This window comes from Mixophyes fleayi, chromosome 1 (assembly GCF_038048845.1).
Source record: "Mixophyes fleayi isolate aMixFle1 chromosome 1, aMixFle1.hap1, whole genome shotgun sequence".
NCBI lineage: Eukaryota > Metazoa > Chordata > Amphibia > Anura > Limnodynastidae > Mixophyes > Mixophyes fleayi.
In genome coordinates this window covers 350,357,846-350,382,968 of record NC_134402.1, presented here as the reverse complement: position 1 = coordinate 350,382,968, position 25,123 = coordinate 350,357,846, and positions in this window count along the sequence as shown.

The window sequence follows — 25,123 nt, the reverse complement described above, 5'->3', positions numbered from 1 at the left end:
TCCGTGCACTTCAGCCACTCTCCACATCTACTCACCTGTTCATCATCAAGACTGTGAGCTGATTCCTATCCGCTGCCTCTGTGCACTACAGTCTCCAGGGTACAACTCGTCTGTGTTTCAACATCGTGACTGTTAGCTGATTCCTATCCGCTGCCTCCGTGCACTACAGACTCCAGCTTGCAACTCGTCTGTGTTTCATCATTGTGACTGTTAGCTGATTCCTATCCGCTGCCTCTGTGCACTGCAGACTTCATCTCATCTCTCCCGTGTTTCCTCGAGACTGCTGCTATTATTGCCATCCGCTACTCTCCGTGATCAACAGCTTCTGGTCTACTCTGCTCACCCGTGTTCCATCGCTATTTGCACCTGCTGGTTGCTACTGGTTACCTCCGTGTGTCCGCAGAGTCCTGCTGCTGCTGCCAGCGCTAATCGTCCATCTACTGCTGATCCGCTCTCCACGCCTTCCTGTGTTCCGCTGGTCTCTACCCGCCTGTCAGCATTGGATTCGTGTCTCATCCGCTATCCTGCTGCTAGATCATCACCATTCTCCTGGGTCCTCCAAGAGTCCAGTTCCGCGTTCTAGCGATTCCTGTGGATTCGTGTCTCTGTTGGTGTACTTACCTGTGCGCTGCACCTACTAGACCTCTGCGTCATCCATCCAGGGACTTCTCATCCTGCCGGCCTCCTGCCGCTCAGGTATCGCTGCACTCCTGTCTGACTGCCTGCTTCTGAACCACGGTGTGCATACTTCTCATTGACTGTGCTGGTGTATTGCATATCTTGCTGGACTGTGTTGGTTCTCCTCTGGAGTCTGCTATCCGCTGAGTCTGTTGCCATCATTGACTGTACTATCTTGTTCCGGATTACTTCAAGAGACTTTCCATATTTGCAGTGCTGTTCAGTCATTCATATATATATCTATATTGTGCATATTACTGTGGATCGTGTTAAGGTGCCGTGTTTACCCTGTGTTGCAGTCTCTCCCCATGCACCTCCTTACATATATATTCAGTGGTACAACTTGCTAGTAGCAGACCACTGATCCCTGTTTCCAGTATCACCTGTTCCAGTATCCTCTCACATAGCAGTGGTACAACTTGCTATCGCAGACCACTGACTCCCCGGATACCTCCACTTGGATTCCATTCCTTCACTCAGACAGCGGTACAACTTGCTATCCGCAGACCGCTGACTCTCATCACCTCCTCGTTTCTGTTGGACATTCCTCCTCACTATAGCAGTGGTACAACTTGCTATCGCAGACCACTGACTACCTTCACGTGTCCTTGTCCATACAGTTCCTCGTGTACTATTACCTCCATATTACCAGTGTTGCTAGTCATAGACTTTCCTGAGCATCTCATCATCTGCTATTTACTGTTCCGTGATCACCCTGCTACCAGAGTACCCTATTACCACCTACATTGCTCTGGTAAGCCTACCACCTGGTGATCCCTGGGTAAAGACTCCTAGTGCCCGTGACAGTAAGATCAGGCCATGACAGACCCAGATACGGAACCTACCGCCAAAGAGATGCTGCAGCATCTGGTCAGCCGTGTGGAGCAACAGGATGCCCGCCAACAGCTGTTACTTCAGTGTTATCAATCATTAACCTCCCAAGGAACATCTGGACAGACTGTGACAGCCACTACTGAGGCTCCTGTGCTTTCCTCCGTTTCCCCAGTGCCATCCCAGGTGTCTACAGCTTCCACGCTTCACCTGCCTACTCCGTCAAAGTACGATGGGGACCCCAAAACTTGTAGGGGTTTCCTTAACCAATGTTCAGTCCATTTTGAGCTCCAACCTCAAAATTTTTCTACCCATCGTTCCAGAGTGGCCTATCTTATCTCTTTGTTTTCTGGACAAGCCCTGGCTTGGGCCTCCCCTCTGTGGGAGAGAAACGACCCAATATTGCAAGATAGTGCCAAATTCATTTCTACATTCCGAAGTGTGTTCGATGAACCAGGTCGTGTGACCTCCGCTGCTTCCAGCATCCTCCGTTTGCGACAAGGATCTCATACAGTAGGCCAGTACGTCATTCAATTTAGGATCTTAGCCTCTGAACTTCAGTGGAACACTGAAGCCCTAGTTGCCGCCTTCTGGCAGGGGCTCTCCGATAAAATTAAAGATGCACTGACTACCCAGGAGCTTCCTTCGTCACTTGAAGATCTGATCTCTCTTTGCCATCGTGTTGATATGAGATTTCGTGAAAGAGAGGCTGAAAAAACAACTTCTGCTAAAGCACCTCTTCGTTCAAACCCTCAATTTCGTCCTGTTTCACCCTCTGTGATTCCCATGGAGATAGGACGTTCCAAATTATCTTCAGAGGAGAGGAAACGAAGAGTCAAGAATAGACTCTGTATCTATTGTGCTGATTCCACTCATATGCTCAGCTCTTGCCCTAAGAGATCGGGAAATGCCAGGCCCTAACTAGTTCAGGAGAGGTGAAGTTAGGGTCCCTGGAGTCCTCTCCATCTTCTATGAAATCTAAAGTCTGCGCTTTTGATGTTACGATTTCCTTTGCTACCAAAACCTTTGAGTCACAGGCATTGATTGATTCCGGAGCAGCAGGGAATTTTATTTCCAAATCATTAGTGCATCAATGGTCTCTACCAGTAATTACGTTAAGAACACCCATTACTGTGACGGCTATAGATGGATCACGTCTCATCAACGGTCTCATCACCCAGAGTACGTCTCCAGTAACACTTCAGATTGGTGCCCTGCACCATGAAGAAATATCGTTTTTAATCCTTCCAGTTACGACAAGTCCGATTGTCTTAGGCCTTCCATGGCTTTAGTGTCACTCTCCCCAGATTGACTGGCGCACTCCTCAAGTTACGTCTTGGGGGTCTGAATGTTACCATCGGTGCCTTTCCCAAGTTATTCCTCTCAAAGTACAGCAATCTTCCATCTCATCTTCCTCACCGGGACTCCCTCCTCAGTATGCTTCATTTACTGATGTGTTTGATAAAGCTCAGTCTGAACGTCTTCCTCCTCATCGTTCTTGGGATTGTCCGATCGACCTTCTACCTGGCAAGACTCCTCCCAGGGGCCGGGTCTATCCACTCTCGTTACCTGAAACTCAAGCCACATCTGAGTACATACAGGAGAACCTCCAGCGTGGGTTTATTCGACCTTCCACCTCTCCCGCTGGAGCTGGGTTCTTCTTCGTCAAAAAGAAGGATGGATCATTACGCCCTTGCATAGATTTTCGTGGACTCAATGCCATTACTATCAAGAATCGGTATCCCATTCCGCTGATCACTGAGTTATTCGATCGCATCAAGGGAGCCCGTATCTTTACTAAGTTGGATCTTCGTGGTGCCTACAATTTAATTAGAATTCGTTCCGGTGACGAATGGAAGACAGCGTTCAACACCAGAGACGGGCATTACGAATATCTGGTAATGCCTTTCGGGCTGTGTAATGCCCCCGCTGTTTTCCAAGGATTCATCAATGAGATCTTTCGGGACTTATTATATGTATGTGTCGTCGTCTACCTGGACGACATATTGATCTTTTCACAGGACCTGCCTTCTCATCACCAACATGTGGCAGAAGTCCTCTCCAGGCTACGGAAAAACTCATTGTTCTGTAAATTAGAAAAATGTTCATTCGAATTGCCCCAGATTCCATTCTTGGGGTATATAGTTTCCGGAGTTGGCCTGAAGATGGATCCAGACAAGGTGAATGCTGTACTACATTGGCCCCAGCCAACTACTCTTCGTGCTATCCAGCGTTTTTTAGGTTTTGCCAATTACTATAGACGCTTCATTCAAGACTTTTCTTCCATTGCATCCCCTATTGTGGCCCTGACTCGGAAAGGGGCTAATCCTAAGCAATGGTCATCTGAGGCTCTCCAAGCCTTTCAAATTCTCAAAGAGTCCTTCTCCTCGGCTCCAATTCTTCGACAGCCTGATGTGACACTCCCCTTCTTCCTAGAAGTAGATGCCTCTAATGTGGGCTTGGGAGCCATTCTCTCCCAACGCTCGGAACAGCAAAAATTCCATCCTTGTGCCTTCTATTCTCGGGGTCTTCTGCCCGCAGAGAAGAATTATACTATCGGGGACAAGGAGTTACTGGCTATCAAAGCTGCATTAGAGGAATGGAGATACTTATTGGAAGGAGCTCGCCACCCGGTGACGATCTTCACGGATCATAAGAACTTGTCATATCTCCAGTCTGCCCAATGCTTGAACCCTCGTCAAGCAAGATGGTCTCTTTTCTTTTCCCGTTTTGAATTAATTATAACCTTCAAACCAGCTGCCAAGAACAAAAAAGCTGACGCTCTATCTAGAGCTTTTGTGACGTCCTCTGACGTAGAAGAGGTTTCCAACCATACTATTCTAGACCCCAAATGTATCTCACTGGCTGCCTCCTCCACCAAAATGCTACCATTTGGGAAGACCCTTGTGCCTCCTACTCTAAGGAGGAAAATCCTTTCGTGGTTCCATGCCTCCCGTTTTTCTGGACACGCCGGTGAACACAAGACCGTTGAGATTCTCTCTCGAAATTACTGGTGGCCTTCAATGAGGAGAGACGTCAAAGAGTTCATTGCTTCCTGTGAGTTATGTTCCCAGTTCAAATCCTCCCGCAGAACTCCAGCAGGGTTGCTGCGACCACTACCCATTCCGTCCAAACCATGGACCCATATTAGTATGGATTTCGTTACTGATTTACCACCTAGTAAGAATCATAATACTATTTGGGTGGTGGTGGACAGATTTTCGAAGATGGCTCATTTCGTCCCTCTGTCTGGTTTGCCTTCCTCGTCTATTCTGGCTGAACATTTCATTAAAGAGATCTTCCGTATCCATGGATGTCCGTCGGAGATTGTGTCTGATAGAGGAGTACAATTCGTTTCCCGATTCTGGCGAGCCCTTTGTAAAACCTTGGGCATACGATTAGCACTCTCATCTTCTTACCATCCGCAATCTAACGGACAAACGGAACGAGTCAATCAAGATCTTGAGACTTTTATAAGGATGTTCTCTTCAGCCAATCAAGACAACTGGGTAGAATTGCTTCCCTGGGCTGAATTCGGCCATAACAACATGTACCATGAGTCATCATCCAAAACTCCATTTTTTGTGGTCTACGGTCACCATCCGTCTTTTCCGGAATTTCCTGCCCTCCCGCCCACCCAAGTTCCTGCTGTGGTGACTGTTTGTCAGACCTTCAAAAATATCTGGTCTCAGGTCAAAACCTGTTTAAAGAAGACATCTAACAAATATAAGTCTTTTGCAGATAAAAAGAGGCGGGCTATTCCACCACTAAAAATTGGAGATCGTGTCTGGTTATCTACCAAAAATATTCGTTTGAAGGTCCCATCTATGAAATTCGCCCCTCGTTTTATTGGTCCATATAGGATCATTCAAATAATCAATCCAGTATGTGTTAAACTTCTTCTTCCTAAGAATCTTCGGATTTCCAATGCCTTCCATGTGTCTTTGCTCAAACCTCTTATCATCAACCGTTTCTCAACTCCTCCCTCAGCTCCGCAGCCAGTTCAAGTTCATCAGGAGGAGGATTTCGAGATTACTGAGGTATTGGATGCAAAAATTTCGCGAGGAGTCCTCCGTTTCCTCGTTCATTGGAAGGGCTTTGGTCCTGAGGAGCGCTCTTGGATCAAAGCTGAAGATCTTAATGCTCCTGCCCTTTTGAAGAAGTTTTATTCCAAAAATCCGGACAAGCCCGGTTCCAGGCGTTCTGTGCCCACCTTTAAAAGGGGGGGTACTGTCACTCACCGGACCGTGAGTGCCTCTTCCCGGACATTTAGGAACCGTGGCCGTCCTCCATCCTGAGGGTCTGCGCATGCGCAGCCCTTTCCTACCCTTCAGTGTATGTCCCTTTAACTTAATTGGCAGATCAGGCAACACTCCCTATATTAAGCACCTGTGGTCAACACCACGTTGCCTGATCTTGGAGTCTCATTCCCCATGAGTCTCTGAAGGTGTTCCTGTGTTTCCTCGTTTATTCAGCGCTGCTGATTCCTGTGGTTTCCAAACCACTTCTACCCCTGTGGTTTCCAAACCACTTCTACCATCAAGTGTATCATCGTGACTGTTAGCTGATTCCTATCCGCTGCCTCCGTGCACTACAGTCTTCTAAACCACTTCAACTCTATCTCATATCATTGTGACTGTTCGCTGATTCCTATCCGCTGCCTCCGTGCACTTCAGCCACTCTCCACATCTACTCACCTGTTCATCATCAAGACTGTGAGCTGATTCCTATCCGCTGCCTCTGTGCACTACAGTCTCCAGGGTACAACTCGTCTGTGTTTCAACATCGTGACTGTTAGCTGATTCCTATCCGCTGCCTCCGTGCACTACAGACTCCAGCTTGCAACTCGTCTGTGTTTCATCATCGTGACTGTTAGCTGATTCCTATCCGCTGCCTCTGTGCACTGCAGTCTTCATCTCATCTCTCCCGTGTTTCCTCGAGACTGCTGCTATTATTGCCATCCGCTACTCTCCGTGATCAACAGCTTCTGGTCTACTCTGCTCACCCGTGTTCCATCGCTATTTGCACCTGCTGGTTGCTACTGGTTACCTCCGTGTGTCCGCAGAGTCCTGCTGCTGCTGCCAGCGCTAATCGTCCATCTACTGCTGATCCGCTCTCCACGCCTTCCTGTGTTCCGCTGGTCTCTACCCGCCTGTCAGCATTGGATTCGTGTCTCATCCGCTATCCTGCTGCTAGATCATCACCATTCTCCTGGGTCCTCCAAGAGTCCAGTTCCGTGTTCTACCGATTCCTGTGGATTCGTGTCCCTGTTGGTGTACTTACCTGTGCGCTGCACCTACTAGACCTCTGCGTCATCCATCCAGGGACTTCTCATCCTGCCGGCCTCCTGCCGCTCAGGTATCGCTGCACTCCTGTCTGACTGCCTGCTTCTGAACCACGGTATGCATACTTCTCATTGACTGTGCTGGTGTATTGCATATCTTGCTGGACTGTGTTGGTTCTCCTCTGGAGTCTGCTATCCGCTGAGTCTGTTGCCATCATTGACTGTACTATCTTGTTCCGGATTACTTCAAGAGACTTTCCATATTTGCAGTGCTGTTCAGTCATTCATATATATATCTATATTGTGCATATTACTGTGGATCGTGTTAAGGTGCCGTGTTTACCCTGTGTTGCAGTCTCTCCCCGTGCACCTCCTCACATATATATTCAGTGGTACAACTTGCTAGTAGCAGACCACTGATCCCTGTTTCCAGTATCACCTGTTCCAGTATCCTCTCACATAGCAGTGGTACAACTTGCTATCGCAGACCACTGACTCCCCGGATACCTCCACTTGGATTCCATTCCTTCACTCAGACAGCGGTACAACTTGCTATCCGCAGACCGCTGACTCTCATCACCTCCTCGTTTCTGTTGGACATTCCTCCTCACTATAGCAGTGGTACAACTTGCTATCGCAGACCACTGACTACCTTCACGTGTCCTTGTCCATACAGTTCCTCGTGTACTATTACCTCCATATTACCAGTGTTGCTAGTCATAGACTTTCCTGAGCATCTCATCATCTGCTATTTACTGTTCCGTGATCACCCTGCTACCAGAGTACCCTATTACCACCTACATTGCTCTGGTAAGCCTACCACCTGGTGATCCCTGGGTAAAGACTCCTAGTGCCCGTGACAAATACCTTATTAAATAGAAAGTCTACAGTCTGGCAGAAAGATCCTGGGAAACTCCAGTTGATGTCTATGCACCAAGGCTCATTGCATCCTTCTACACTCATCACCCCGGCAAACCTGGGGTACTTGTTAGTTACCTTGAGAGTTTTTACAAGGTGTCTCATATGCACACAATATCACACATCTGGCTTTTAGTCACACTTATCATGTCTGTTGATGTCATGTCACAGCCATCCGGGTCTCCCCTTGCCACCTGCGACATTACTGAGCACTGTATCACCATTTGTAAACAAACACTTTCTGTCTGTTCTGCTGCATAGGCGTGGTCATACTGGATTCTGTCATGTGATCTCCGCAGTCCAACCAGAATCAAGCAGCTGTTCTCACATGACTGGTGCAGCCATAGGAACTGGGAGCGCCTTATTTAAACCAGCTCCTGAGTCCAGCTCATTACTAGAACACCTTTCCTTCTTCACCTGAGGATAGTATCCTGGCTCCAGGCTTCAGTTGTTTCCAGCAATGTTCCGGACATACTCTGCATTTTCTCAACAGTAACTCTGCATTTTTTAAAGTGACTATTTCTCAGAAAGAACTCTACATTTTCCAAAGTACCTATTTATCAGCAAGAACTCTGCATTTTCCAAAGTACCTGCTGCCCAGTAAGTGTTCAGCTTACACCATGTGCCTCTACATCACTCAGCAGACTCCTTGAAACATTTCTATCTTCTCCAAGGACATCTATTCCATACTGCCAAACAGCTTTGGTTTCCTACAGCAATTCCAGCAGTAGCCTGGTGTTCTGGCATTATCATTTGTCTTGTAGCCTGGGCTAGCTCTGAAATTCAGAAGGCTCATTTCCAGTTCTGCGAATCTGTGTGTGGGTACCAGGCCTGTAGCCAACTTGCAGTCCTGAGTTCTCCACTCCTGGTTTCAGCTCTGAGCTCTTGTTTCCAGTTTCAGCTTTATTCTGTTATGAGTTTCCATGGGTTGCATCGTTCTGAGTTCCCAGTAATAGGTTTCAGCTCTGTGTGTCTGGTTACAGGTGTAGGTTTCAGCTCTCCACGAACAGTTCCAGATTCCTATAGCTGAGGATTTCAGTCCCATATTCCTGCACAGACACCAGTCTTAAGGCTCTGTCCTTCCTGCTAGTGCTACTCTGGATCCTTGACAGACCACGGTGTATACCTTGGCAGTTCCTCAATGAACAGATAGCTTTTTTTGGGTTTGGATGAAGAATTAGGCCTTGGTGTAGGACGGCGGTTCCCAAAGTGTGCGGGAGCCGTGGCGCAGACATAGAAAAAAAAAAAAAGACCCAGCAGCCTCCTCTCCCCGCAGCAGCTGTCACTGAATATGGACGTCGGTAACAAGCTGCGGGAGAGAGGAGGCTGCTGGGTCCCGGCGCCCGGCGGATTGGTAAGTTTCTGTGTTCTTTTATTTTTTTTTCTATGTCTGGCCCGTGGCAGCGGAGGGTGACAGCGGGGCAGAGTGAGTGACAGCGGGGCAGAGTGAGAGTGACAGCGGGGCAGCGGAGGGTGACAGCAGGGCAGAGTGAGAGTGACAGCGGGGCAGAGTGAGAGTGACAGCGAGGCAGCAGAGGGTGACAGCGGGGCAGAGGAGGGTGACAGCGGGGCAGAGTGAGTGACAGCGGGGCAGAGTGAGAGTGACAGCGGGACAGAGTGAGAGTGACAGCGGGGCAGCGGAGGGTGACAGCGGGGCAGAGTGAGAGTGACAGCGGGGCAGCGGAGGGTGACAGCGGGGCAGAGTGGGAGTGACAGCGGGGCAGCGGAGGGTGACAGCGGGGCACAGTGAGAGTGACAGCGGGGCAGTGGGGCAGAGTGAGTGTGACAGCGGGGCAGAGAGAGTGACAGCGGGGCAAAGTGAGTGTGACAGCGGGCCAGAGAGAGTGATAGCGGGGCAGAGAGAGTGACAGCGAGGCAGAGTGTGACAGCAGGGCAGAGTGAGTGTGACAGCGGGGCAGAGCGAGTGACAGCGGGGCCGAGGAGAGTGACAGCGGTGCAGAGTGAGAGTGACAGCGGGGAAGAGGAGGGTGACAGCGGGGCAGAGGAGGGACACAGCGTGAGAGGGTCAGTGGAGGGTGACACAGCATGAGAGGGCAGAGGAGGGGGGACATCGTGACAGAGGGCAGAGGAGGGGGGACAGCATGACAGAGGGCAGAGGAGGGGGGACAGCATGACAGAGGGCAGAGGAGGCAGTGTGAGAGAGGGCAGTGTGTCTGGATGCAGAGGGGACAGTGTGACTGGATGCAGAGGGGACAGAGTGCCTGAGGGCAAAGTGTCTGGATGCAGAGGGGGCATTTCTGCATACAACTAAATAAGTATTTCTGTCCTGACCTAAATACTTATTACAATTTTTTGACTCAACTTCAACTACTAAAACAGGACTGCTCAATAATTATTTTGGAGGGGTGCCTTGAAAAAATTTGGAGACTCTAAGGGTGCCGCGAACTGCAAAAGTTTGGGAACCACTGGTGTAGGAGGTCTGGCCAAAGAGGTAGATGTCAGGGTTGTTCCTGTCTTATTTTTCAAGCTATCGCAATCTATGGGTAACATGCCCAGGATGGAAGGATTGCTATGAATTCTGCTCCTGAAACCTAACTAATGATTTATGAAGGCAACTACAGCCCTGGGGGTAAATGTATCAAAGTGCGATTTTGCAACTCCAGCGATTTTCTCGGGAGAGTTGAAACTCGCCGATGTATGAAGCTAAGATTTCATGCAAAATCGCCAGAGTTCTGCTTCTGTCAAAATCGCTACTTGCAAAATCGCCAGAGATCAAACTCCCGACTGTTTGCCACTGCAGCTATACAGCTCTCAAATGTATGAAGCTGCGAGTTAGCAAACTCAGGAGAGTCTGCTTCAAAACACGCCAGATACAACACGCTGCTTGATAGCAGCGTGTTGTACAAACACATCACTGTTACACTGCCCTGGCAGTGTTAAAATGGTAAAGAATAGATAAAAGTTGAAAAAAAAAAAAACGGGAGGTCCCCCCACTATTCATGCTTAACCCTAGTGCTGCCTGACTAGTACTGGTCCTGTGAAAATCAGGGAAAAATTTTGCATGGGGTCCCCCTGATTTTCACTTTACCAGCACTAGGCAAACCAACCAGGGTTGGCGGCACTATAGCAGGGGGACACGCAGCAGGTGTCCCCCTGCCATAATGACTAACCAACCCTAGACTGTTCAGCGCTGGGCTGGATCCCCTAGGGAGTGGGGTCCGCCGAAAAAAACGAGCGGGCCCCCCCCTAGAAAGAACCAGCCCAGTGCTGATAGCACTCTTCCTACTACCCCTGGGCTGTGGGTAGTAAGGTAATACGGTGAAAAAGTATAAAAAAAATAAACGGACGCCATTTTGTTTTGTGGAACTACAAGTCCCAGCCAGCCAGGTTGCCAAAAACAGTGTGGCCATGCTGTTGTTTGTATAACTACAAGCACCAGCATACCCACGGCAGCCAGGGCATGTTGGCACTTAGAGAACCACAAGTGCCAACATGCCCTGACATCCCTGGCTTGCTGGGACCTGTAGTACCACAAAAAAAAAGTTAAATAAATAACAACACCCTTGTAAATACCACACATATTTATTAAAAATAAAAACCCCACAATAAATACACTAACCACCCTCATTAAAACCACATCTATTTATTAAAAATAAAAACACCCCAAATCCTCACCAAAGATGTCTTCCTTCTTCTTCCAATAGTCTGTGCTTGCCCCAGTCCCAGCAAATTATACTTCCAAAAATGATGGCTTGTCCAATATCTTCATTGCTTCGGTCAGGAGGGCCCCATATTTGTAAGATCCCGAATCTTTGTTCTTGATTGTAGAAAAATAAAAAAAAGTCTTTACCCGACGCAAACACCTCCTACTAGGTAGGAGGTCCAAACCGCAATGAACTTACGTTCATTGCGTAAGCTATAACTACAGTATTATGTGATTTTCCCACGCTAGTGGGGGAATCACCTAATAATGTACCTGGAGCTTACGCAAGTAACATAGCTCATTGCGCATGCGCAACGCTACTTGCGTAAGCTGTATTTACTGTATTGGCTGCGGGTGCTTGAGTTTGCCACACTCACACTGTACATTGCCTAAAGCCACATGCATCTTCCCCGCCTCAATCACTCCCTTTTATTGTAGGTTGTAGTAAGTGCCCTTTCTGTGCGTTAGAGTGCAGAAAAGGGCTGCTTTGCCAGCCATATATGCCAGTTCTGAGCATGTGCAGAGTGATTTTGAGTATAATACACTCAAAATAAGCAGATACGTGCTCTAATGTATCAGACCCATAAAGTATTTCATAGCTTAGATCATCCAGAGGTGTAGGATGTGACAAATGGAACTACTGTATTATCCATGGTATTTATCTTTATGCCCACATGCACGAAAATACCAGACAACCAAGTATCATTTTTCAATGGAAACCTCATTTTGTTTCAACTCGCTCCAATTTTCATTTACCAGTTAATTTAGGTAGATATTTATTTCTAGAATGGGCCAAGCTAATGATAACATGTATCATCTTCTATGAATGTTATAATGTCATATAAATATCATTATCTTAGCAAATCAACTCCTTGTGAAGCAAATAAGCAGCTATTTCATTCTCTGCAGACAGAACAATTCTACCTCGTTTTCTGGCTGCTCCGATCAAATGTATCAAAAGTTGCTACAGTACAATTGGTATTTTTATTATAATGGAAATAGAATTAAATGCATATAACTGAGAAATAAGATAACACAGAAGAAGACAATCGCAAACTTATCTCAGTAAAATAATTTTTACTTTTTGGGGGATAGTATATCTGCCAACCTGACCCATTTCGCAATGAGATAATGCTCAGTTTTAGTTTTTTGAATTTGGTAATTGATGTTAAAATGCCTTTAACTCAGATGCAGAGAAGTTTTATTTTGAATGCTCACTTTATAAACATGTTAAATATCTCTTTATTTTTTTAGCATATATGATTAAACATAATATATATTTATACATTTTTCTAAAAGAAAAAAGTCAGCACTAGATGCCTTTTCTTAGAGAACAAACATTAGTTGTCACATGAAAATGTAAAGAAATAAGTGATCAACCGCTGAGCTTTGATCCTTTGATAATGTACTTTGGCTTTTGTTCAATAAACATTTACCAATAGGCTTCCCAGCAGTCTATCATCTGTCTTCCATGATCCAGTGCGTTTGATACAGAGGGGTTAAATGAGCTTGTATAACATTTATTGCACCTGCTTCGCAAGTTCACATAATGTCCCAAAGGCAGGAACCTGCTTGTATGCAAACCCAATTGTACCTAACAATTCAATCCTAAACATTTGGCACAAGGGAATCAACGTTGTTGGATGCACACACTTTATTTAATTTTGTAACTTGAAATCTATTTTCTACTGCCGGACTTCAAGAAAAATATGTAGTCCGCCGGGACCCTCTACACTTTTCTTATTGATCAGTTGTGCAGTTGGAAATTCCCCAGTGAGATTAAATTATGCTCATTGTAGCCCTATTCCTAGTGAAATTGTTGCACATTAAATAACTCTGCTGTAATATGTGAATGTAAAGCAGTGATCTGTGAAGGACAAGAAGAGTCTGTTTGGGCCTTGAAAGGTTGTTACCCTATTGATCTGAGGAGGCAATTGATTTAGGTTCATTGGATAATTACTTGTGCTTGAGCCTCTTTCCCTCCTGATTAGCTTTATTATAGCACTTAACATTTTTACTGAGCGATATCAAGTTTGTCAGCTTGAAATAAGTGCTCTTTGAGAGTAAATCACATTGTATATTTAAGGGGAAGAGAGCTGTCGGTTAAACATTTGTGGCAATACAATGACATATAAGAAAGTCTCAGTAAAGATGGAGGAAAATCAGTACTAGACAAAACTGACTGACCTGGAAAAACTATTCTGAAGTTTTACGCCTCTCAAGGCTCCTTGTGCCCCTCGATGTCAATGTTTACCATAGCACTGAAGTAAAATCACACAGACAATTCAACCTAACCCATTCCATTTGTTACAAACCTCTCATCTGCATTACTTGGGCTGAATAAATTGATGAATACCATGCTTTTTAAATCATCAATTCATTAATACATTCTAACCTACCTGTGTAGAGCAACACTAATTAATTTAGATTTTCCTAGTGCTAGCTTAGCCAATTTAGTAAGCTCCCCAACCAGCGACATGGTGATCTCTGTTACTGAAGACCTAAAGTTCACTTAAACGCCATAAGATGTTTTTATAAACCAAATAATAATGTACTTTAAAGTGCAGGAAGGGGCTAAAGTTTTTCAATGACACTAATAAATACACTTCAAAGAAAAAGGAGAAGGTGTTCTAAAGCCATATAAAAGCAGTGTAGGGCTTTTAAAAAAAATCAGTAATGTGAAATAGACAGTGTGCAGCAGGAACAAAATAAGCCAACTTAAAATACATATATTAAATAACAGTGTTTGCAGTGATAGGTTGCAAGGAGTTAAAGGGTCGTGACCTCAAAGTTCAAATATCAATCTTTTATTGCAAACAAGTAAAAACATAATAATAATATACTTAGCTTCGATAGTTCTCTTAGAAATATGTTCAATCAGCAATTATCTAGGACTCCACTCTCATCTCTTTCGAGCTGGATAGACAAATGATTTGCACCATTACCAATGGTCCAGGACGAAGCAACTTTTGTCACAGCAAAATCAGCTTTTATAGAGAGGAAACTAAGGGTGCCTGACATTACTAATATATAAGGTATAAACAGAATTAAAAACTTCTTATTGGTATAGCTATGAGTAATAAACAGTTTCACTTGTTATTCTACGCAAGTGCAAAGCAGTGTAGTTACTCGGGACTTTCCAGTACATGCGCAGTTAGCACTGGGACTACGCCTAGCTGATATATGTATATAGACATATCCCGGCTTTGCCTTGGTTACATACCATTTAATAATACACACAATAAAAGTACAATAATAATAAAATGGAGTTCAGCTGCCATTTTGTTTGGCCTGTCACAAACAGGTAATTTCAACAATAAACTAAGTGAAATTCCAGAAGTAGATCCCTATGTATTAGGACGAAGAAGTCCTATTGGATGGTCCAAGCACATCTGTCGATTTTATTGGCCAGATTTAGACCAAATTAGCCCTGCCACATGTGCGGGCTCCAACAACGAAGGCCAAAAATTATTGAAGCATTATTTTATGGGGGTAGCTATCAGTGACACACCTTGACTAACCAAACTGCTTAGTCCTGAGAGGACGGGTTGAGGGACAAAACTAAAGTTGATGTGTTAGAAAAGAAAGAACAATGAGGGATGAAGCATTAAGTAAATGAGTTGGAGAAGTGGAAACTTGACAAAGCCTAAGTTTATAAACAGGTAAAGAAAACAAGACTCTTGAAGCACTAGCAAAGAAATGAAATTTCAACTTTATTTGTGCAAAGATTAGAAGCTGTGAGGGCTCTATAAAGGCTGCATACAGGTGTAATCTCTTAGTCCTAATTGACTTTCCCTTTAGCAAAGTAAGTGATAAAGAGTGTGTATTGTTAGTGGTGAGGGCGCACTGCCATCAGTTGTCTGTAACTAATATTGCAGCAGATGCTTTCATGTTGCAGTTGTCAGTGTTGATGGTGCATTGCTACCAGTCGTCTGTATCCTCACATGATTTTTTAAATGAGGATTTTCTGCAGACTTTCCATAAGAACATTCAACAGCTTTGAAGTGAACCGACTGATGGCCACTTGTGGTGCCAAAATAAGCCCAATAATAATATAATTGAAGTCAATCAAGTGATTATCATACATTTTGGCAAATATGATCAGATGATGGCCACTATCAGCACATTTGTGCAGTCAACTTCCGACTACTCTAAAGGTCCACAGTGGCACCAAAAGAAATGCAGAAATCAAATGTTGTCATCAAAGTTTATGACCAAATTGGACACAGATCCTGTTGCCTGGCACTCTGGTGCATCCAACATATCGGACCCTAATGGTTGACAACAGATGACAATGGATTGCAGTGAGACAGATAACAAAGTCAAAAATATCAAAGTGAAATATTTTTAATTGTCAACATACAGTAACTTTTACACATTGTGACACTTGTATCCTTAGGTGATTCAAAGACAGACAACTTATTGCTTGAAATAAACAGTACTTTTACTGTTCCATCACAATAAACAGCATATACTTCGTCAGGACGACCAGTTTCCCTCTCTGGTCCCCGGTCACTAGGTGGTGTCAGTCACAAAGTATGGCAGCACAATGCAGGTTTTTATACTTGAGATTCCTCCCACAGCCTTTGCTTGGTGGATTAGTGACACTGCCACCTTGCCTTTAAATGGAAGTTGAGCACTAAGGGTATATAGACTAGTGGAACTACCTATTGCTCTACCTTCTTCACCTTCTCAGCAGAAACTCTAAACAATACTTTACTCTATAACAATACTGAGCAACCCCAAAACCTTGATTCCAGCCAGGATAGAGCTAGAAACAAGCGTAAGGTCACTCCCAGAATCCACAACTGAACAAACAACCTTGTTGTTCTCCGAACAGTCACTTTCATATTATGAAAAACACTGGTTGTGAAGCTCCCAGGACAGCAATTTATACAGACAGGCCCAATTTGGGCAAGTGAACTGTCCTTGGGTGCTGGGACCTCAGGTTTCCATATTTGGTTGCACTCATGCATAGTGTTTACTAGGCCCCTCAGAGAACATGCCAAGGCAACAGCTTTGTCATGTTCCTCGGCATACTTAAAAGAAAGAGCCTTTTCTTCATGGAGTAAATGTTTTTCACGCTCTACAGTCAGATTAAGCCTCCCTAATTTGCACTCCACAAATTCCTTTACAGACTCTCTTAATGTGTGCACCTCTTGTTGATCTATGACAAACAGCAATTTCTTGGTATTTCTTTGCTGCTATCTCCTTAGAAGCTCTCACTGCGTTCTCTCTTTCTTCACACAATTTCTGCAACACATTCATCTCGTCTTTCAAAGATGCAAAACCCACAATTTCCTGCTCTCTCTGCTGCAATCTCTCTGCAGTTTCTTTAAGAGCCTCTACTGCTTTCAACTTTTTCAACTCACCTTTCAGGAATTCAAAGACCACATTTTCTTGCTATCTCTTTTTTTACAAGACAGTGATTTTCCTGTTTAAACATTATTACCAAGCAACCATACTGTTCCCTGGCCACATAACCTGACCTAGGTAACACCAAGTTTGTGCAGAGAGCATGAGATTTTTTTGTAACTTCATCTTCACTCTGCAAATTCCTGTGTAGGTTTCCCAAATTTTCCTACTGGGACTGAATTTCAGACACACCTTTCTGACATATTTTATTGTCTCTCTTACCCATCTTGGCTGAAGTAAAGAAAATTTGTACTGGCAGCAATTACTCTTGGTTTCTATAGCAGCCTTTAAACATAAAACTTGGTGAGGACACTGAGGTTGGAACCAATGCTCACTAGATACCCAGTCCACTAGATTCACAGCTCACACATTTAACGGTACAGGAAAGAGATAATAATCTTTTTTTATTAAACAAAGTGGACACAGTTAGCAAAATACAACAGTGCTCCCCAAGGAGAAACTTGTTCCCCGACCAAAATTAAGTGCCAGACAATTCCCAGTGCAAGAATATTCACCAATAAATTCCTCAGCAGGATACTTCCCCAGCACAGAGTTCTAGCAGGCACAAAGTCCCAGCAATAACAGTCCACAGAAGATAGTCCAAGTGGGCCAGGGGTTCTGGTCTGTAGGTAGTTTTGTGTAACTTAAGTACCTTAAGTTGCTCACCCAACTCTCCACCAGCTTGGTGGGACCCTGGTTATTAATCTCCCTGCTTATGCAGGCTCAATAATTCCCCAGACAGAATTAGTCCTAGAGGTGCACTCTGCTCTGTCTGAAGAAGCTCCTGCTATGGCAATACTTTTTGGCCCTGAGAGAATACAGTTACTCTCAATCAGTCCAAGTCCTTGCTCTCTCAATATTCTCCAACAAACCCCTCTCCCTTCCAAGGCATCCCTTTTTGTTCCTTCTCAAAGATACTAGATTCTGGCCCTCTCCATGGGTCAACCCACCGCTCATTGTTCCCTTGTGATTGGTGGTGTGAAGAGTTTGGGTGGTAATAGGAGCGGAGGTAGAACATGACATCAGTGGTCTCCCACCTGCTGTGGCCGTGCCATTCAGTCTGAGTTGAAGAGTTGTAGGAACAATAGTTAGAAAACAGGCAAAGTCCACCTCCTAATTTTAGATAGAGTATTGACCCTCCTGTTTTCAACTCCTCTTTTTTATTTCACAGGGTCCATAGCTGTTTCACACTTCCTGTGAGCTGCCTCATCCTCTCTGGACACCACAGCAATAACATATCTGGCCGCTGGGTGGCATTCAATAACAGAGAGAGCCACTGTTACTCAATTGGTCCAATGGGTTGGCCCAGTATTCTCACTGTAAGGCTCGGCCTTGTCACACACCGCCCCCTTATTAAATCAAGGGGACAGTTTCAGTATCATGGTATAGGGGGTTTTGGTCCATGATGACCATGAATTCTTGCCACACAGAAGCAGGTGTCCCCGTTCTTTTTCGGGACCAACACCACCCCTGCAGTCCATGAACTACTGGACTTTTTAATTACTCCTAAGGCCAGCATTTCCTCTATTTCCTTTCATACTTTGGCCAGTACTGTGGAGGTCATGTGGTGTGCCACCTGCCTTATGGGCTTCATCTCTCCCGTGTCTACATTGTGGGTGGCCAAGTGGGTAGGCACGGGCTTACAGATAAATTGGGCCTGCTCCTTCTCCAGCGCCTCCTTTATTTGCTGTCTCTGCCCATGTAGGAGCTGCATCCCCACTGATCCTGTCTCCACCCCTTTTTCATCTCTCTCTCCAGTTGGGGGTCTACATCTGTGGGACCCATGGGGGGTACAACACACCAAAATTGCTGCTGTCTGCTGTTCCACATAACCCTTTAGTCAAATGATATGGAAGGTTTTCAGACAGGTTTCCTCATCATCCAGCGCTACTACATAGTTGACATACCTGCCTCACCACTTTGTACGGGCCATCCAGGTGGATTGGTTTATTCCGCCTCCTATCTTGATTGTGGGCATCGTACCACTCTTTCTGGCTAGCCGGGGCTCCCTTTAAATTGCTGCACTAATCTCTTCATCCTCTCTTTCATTCCCCCTACATATTGAAGGATGGAATGCTCAGTGGCCTGGAACATTCCTTCCCAGCTCTCTCAAACCAGGTTTTTGCTTATATGTAGTCCATATAAATATTTATACCATTACAAATTAGGGTCATGCTGAAAACTCAGTCACTATAGACCAGTGTTTCTCAACTCCAGTCCTCAGGACCCCCTAGCAGTACATGTTTTCCATATCTCCTTGCTGGAGCACAGGTGTATTCATTACTGACTGACACAGTGTAGCAGGTGGTATAATTATTTCACTGGTCACCTGGCAATCATGCCTGTTAGTGAGTCCTGAGGACTGGAGTTGAAAAACACTGCTATAGACTGATGATTTGGCTTATACATATACACCAATTAGCCAGAATATTAAAACCACTTGCCTAATATTGTGGAGGTCCCCTTTGTGCCACTAAAACAGCTCTGACCCATGAAGGCATGGACTCCACAAGACCTCTGAAGGTGTCCTCTGGGTTCTGGGGCCACTGGTCTACAGTGAAAATTCACGGTATGATCTATGGCTAAACCGACCATTGCCTATACACACACACAACAGTCTCCCCAGTATATTTATCATTTTCACAAAAGTGGCAACACAGTGTATTAATCCCTTACATACACACACACCAGTCCCCAGAATATATTTATGCCACACACACAGCCTCACACTAGTCCCCACAGTATGTAAACCTTACACAGACCAGTCCCCACAGTATATTAACTAAATCCCACACACAGTATATTAATAATCTCCCCCCACCCCTCCAAATCACCACACACTTATCTTATCAATGCAATGCTGTTGGAGATTGCTTTGCCTACCTCCTGGAAGGAATGCAAATGTAATGTCTCTATAGGTTCCAAGGAGGGACCTGAGGAGGGCGTGAGGGAGGTGAGAGGGAGGTGAGAGGAGTCCAGCAGTGCCTGGGCCATCCAGTTACTTCTAGGTAATATAAAAATGTCTCAGGTACTCCATTATAGGACCACCCAAGATGACACCACATACAACAAAGAAGTAGGAAGCGGAACTTGTGGGAACTAAAGGATGTCCGGATACATGTTTTTCCCACAAAATACTATACTATGGATGGTGCACCATGTCCCCTCCATTTATATATATATATATATATATATATATATATATATATTATTGTTATCTGTACTGCTAATGTCAGCATTAACCCGTGGTGAAGCATTTGCCTGGGGAAGCCTATATAACAAGGATAATAGCGCTACATGTTCCACCGCAATACTTGTTCTATTATAGGCATATCAGGTTGGTGATAACAGAGGATTATTGAGTAAATATTTTGTTTCACTGTTTAATGGTTTAAATATATATCTTATTAATAGTTTATACAATTTATTTATTTATTCATCAAATCTCCACTATGCATGTGCGAGCCGCTCACACGTGTGTGTATATTCCCAGAGACTGGACCCGATGAAGTGGTAAGTTAACCGTTACCCTCCAGGCCAGTCACAGTAACCTTTTGAAATATTTTAAATGATGTGTGTCTGAGGAGCAGATTGATTTATGTCATAATTGTTTTTCTAAGGAGTCCTCAGGGTCTGGAGAATCAAGAATTAAGTAGTAAAAATTACTAAATATACTCTGTAATATAAGTACAGTGTACAAACAACTTCATTGAAATATCAATTCCTTTTTTATTTTGATGGTTTTGGAAGATTTATCCCTTCAATCTTCTTGTATCTGATGAAGTCTGATAAAGACTATGAAATATCTCCCTGCAAAGTAGTGTTTAGAAGAATAACTGAAAGTACAGATAATAATAACACTACATGAGTCCATAAAGATCATTTATTAATGTTACCTTCTCTTCTGTGAAATTGTTTAGGGGTGCACTTTACTTTTTAGGACCTTGAATGTAAGGCAATGCAAACTGTGATTTACCGATGCCCTTTAGCTGCTTGTGAGAGCAGATTTAATTCATTTCCTGTAACAGGGGCAAATAGGTTAAATGGCTGTCATCCATGTGTACTTTACATCATTGTAATGGGAGTCCTCTTCGGTGCAAATTACTGCATATAAAGATTCTGGCTGACAGAGTGTGTAACTCATGGGCTATGGCTTAAACGCATAAAGTTAATTGTCTGCATTCTGTTTAATTAAGCAACGGATATGATGATGATGATGATGATGATGATGATGATGATGATGATGATGAAACATCATGGAAGATGATTGGCAACATCATGAAAAATACATTGACAATGGGAAAAAAATCCACAGAAAATTAGTTTTTTCATGTAGTTAAGAAGCAGATGGTACATACTTTACACGTACCTCTAGGACCTGTGCTCAGATACTGAAGCTCATTGTACGCAGTCAGATACAGCGACTCTTTGTATAACACACAGGGTTTGGTACTGAAGCAATCTAGAAACATTTCATTTTCTTGGTTTATGAATGAGTAATCTGAGATATGCAGAGATCCAATTACTGCAGTAGTTTAACAATCTCATTTCCATTCCCTCCCATTATTTGAAATACTTGAAGTTTAAGTCATATCTTTTTTTCTCTCATGACTTAAGAATAGTTAATTTGTTATTGAGGTGGAAATCTGTGGCAAAATAGATCTTCTATAACACAGGAGACATGTATTGTAAAATCATCATCATCATCATCATTTATTTTGTAAAGTACCACAAAACTTTACAGGGCAGGACTTTCAGAGTAGCAAATAATACAAAAAAGAACAATTAGAGATGAGAATGACGATGGAGGTGTAGACATAAGACAAAAAGTAAAGGGCTCAGCTCGTCAGAGCTTACAATCTATTAGTAAATGAAAACATGTATTGCCTATATGTGAATCAGAGACCTTATAAGGACTGTATTTACAGTTTACCCTGCTTTAATCACTGTTAGTAATATACCCAATACAATACAATAGTAATTGTAGTAATTGTACAAGCTTCATGCTCCTATCCCTTTATCTAACATCCACTCAACCATTTTTTACTGGCTAAAATTGGAGAATTCGACATCCAAAGGATGACCCTGAAATATGTCCCCACCATGTTACTGGCCTGAATGTTTAAGGGTCCTTCAGCTAATTCTCCCTTAGGTATTGCTCTCCCTCTCTCTCTGTATATATATATATATATATATATATATATATATATATATATATATATATATACACAAGTTAACCTGTGCATGATACTCATGCATTCTAGTCAAATCAAGCTACTTAAGGTGTTAAAAAGGTTCTTGTCATGCATTTGGGCCATAGCCCAGGCCTCAACCACCAACCACTCCCCACTGTCACCCCCGGCAACCACCAACCACTCCTAACTGTCACTTCTCCTTCAAGAAATATATATATATATTTTTTAAATCTTTATAAACACTTTTAACAATTAACAAATTAAATTAACAAATTAAAAACATCTTAGTATACCAAATTTCAGCCCTTTCTGAATTTTTTTTTACACACACACTAAGAATTTAGTAGGTCAGTGTATAACTCCGCCCAGCAGGTGGCGCTGCAGCTTGGTTTTATTTTTTCCACACACAGACAGACTAACACACGCCACTAGACATTTATATTATAGATATAAAAATATATATAGATATAGAAATAGATATATATACAACAGTCACTTGAGAAGTAGCAGAATGGTGGTCAGTTACTGTGTGGCTGTGACAGGACCAGACTGGAAATGAAAAATAGCCTTGGCATGCATAGGCTACAAGCCTATTTTAATATTTATCTATTAACACTACTACTGACTGGGTTCCACGGTGGGACTTTGTGCAGAGCACCCAGTGACTAAGGCATGTGACTAGTTAATTAAAAGTAATAAGGCTGATGGTGGCCTGATTTGCCCACGTTACCAAAAGACTTGGAGCTCAAACCAGCCCACTAGATACTCCCACCAGAAGAAAAGCCAGAATTTTTGACAGCCAGTCTAGGCCTGAATCATGGAAATTTGCAGGAAAATGGCAGTCAAGTTTGGGAATATCCTGAATCGGGACATCACCTGTAATGCATCCCACCACTACAGCAGTTATATTTTCACGGCCAGGAAGTTTCATCTTACGAATCAAGCGAGACAAAGACAGGGGTGGCCTGTGGCACGATTAGTCTAGTAGCAGTGAAAAGATTTTGCAATCAGAATGAGCTCTGTGTCTGGAACCGCTCCGCTGCGCATTAACTCTGCAAAAGATCTATAACATTAATCAAGTGAATAAATCTATATTACACTGCATTTGTCAATACATAAAAGGGAATTTCATTGTGCATATATAATATTATATATACATAAGAGGTATTTTGATTCCACAAAATTAGACACACAACTTTATTGATGTGCAGATCGTTATAAAAGGTTTCAACTTAGTATGGCACTCCCATATTTTATTATCATTTAAAGTTGTATTTACGAGCAGCATACAGAAATCAATAAGTAATAATTAAGGAGTGGTCATCTTACTAACATTTATCAAACAGGAATTTACAAGATAGACAAAATGAATGCAGATATGAAAAACAAAGGGGCACAGATGAGACACAAGGACAAGTGTGGCTTAGAGTGAGGATTGGCACAGTGCTGAATGTGTGCTAATATAAAGTGTAAAGTATAGGTAGGTGGGAGTAGCATAGGCTCTAATAAAGAAATGTCTCAAAAAGCTTTTAAAAATTGCAAGGCTGGGGGAGAGTCTCATCTCTGTAGAAAACTCCATAACAAGTATTTGGTAGTGAAAGGTGGTTATCAGTAACAAGGTGAGGTGCAGATCAAAGCTGAATGTTAGGGGGTGAGAAGGAAAGTATAATCGAAATGAGGTTTGAGATATATGAAGGGGTAGATTTGTTTAGGATTTTGTAGAATAGGGTGAACAATTTGGATTCTGGGGACCAAGGATTTGCATAGTGGTGCAACAGCAGTGAAATGGCAAAAGAAAGACCATTCTTTTAGGATGGACTGAAGAGGGCATTGATGGGTGATGGGAATGACAGATTGGAGGAGGTTGCAGTAGTTGAGGGAGAAGATAATTATAGAGTCCAGGGGTAAAATGTATATAGCTAGGATTTGCCTTTTTCAGCGATTTTCTCAGGCCACTTTGAACCCGTTGAAGTATGAAAGTGCGAGTGGATAGTAAATCGCCAGTAAAGTGATGTAATCAAAACCGACACGCTAAAAATCGCCGTCCTCAGTTTTGACCATTCTAAGAATTCAAGTCGGCATGTGTATGAAGCTGCGATTTTGCAAAGTCGGCCGAGATTGCTGTGAAAATCGCCAGATTGAACATGCTGCTTTGGATAGGTAAGATTACCAAACATATCAGCTTTCCACTGCTGGCCAATGTTAATATAACAGGAGGCGCAATACTAGTTTTAATTATGAGAGTAATCATTATTAATTATCATATGGGGGCCAAATTATTTTATGACTAAAATAGTGGTACAAATTTCATTAATGATTATATGTAAGGGAAAAAAATATTTTATTATATTATAGTGGTATACTATTTCATTACCAGTGGGCCAATAATATTTTTTTTCTGTTGTAGCAACACTTAATATTTCCATATGGGAACACCATTTAAAATACATACTTGTAGCACTACAAGTGACAGCAAGCATATTTTTGCTCCTCTAAACAAGAAATCATGACTACCCTCATAATTAAAACTTGTATTGTGCCTCCTGTTATATTAAGAAAGGCCAGATAGCTCTAACAGCATGCTTTACTTTTTCTGTTGAATCTCGGGCAAGTTTCTGTTTCTCTTGAGTCTCCAGCGAGGTTCTGATTCTGTGGAATCTCAAGCGAGTTTGACTAAACCGCTGGCATGACAGGTGTTTTAAAATCAACACACATCACTGGAGATGGGATTTTGGAATCTAAAAATTTCAGGTTAATACATATGGCTACTTTCGCCAGTGATTGTGAGTGAATTGCAATGATTTGAAATAGCTGAAAAAAATTGCAGCTTGATACATTTACCCCCAAGAGTTTTGATTGCATCTTGGGTAAGAATAGGGCATAAAAATTTGAGATTTTCAGTTAATTGTCACATATGATAATTTGTATCCCTTCCTTGCACTCTGCTATATATAAGATATGCAATTGTCTCTGGTAATTTTTAAAAGATTGTAATTTGGTAACTATAATGTCTGTGTATGTGCTCATTCATACAAGCAGAACATGGAAACCAGGAGCTGTGCTATGCATGCTGTGAAACACTTTTACTAAACTGAAGAACAAATATAAAGCAACATGTTTTACAGCTGGCTATGATGC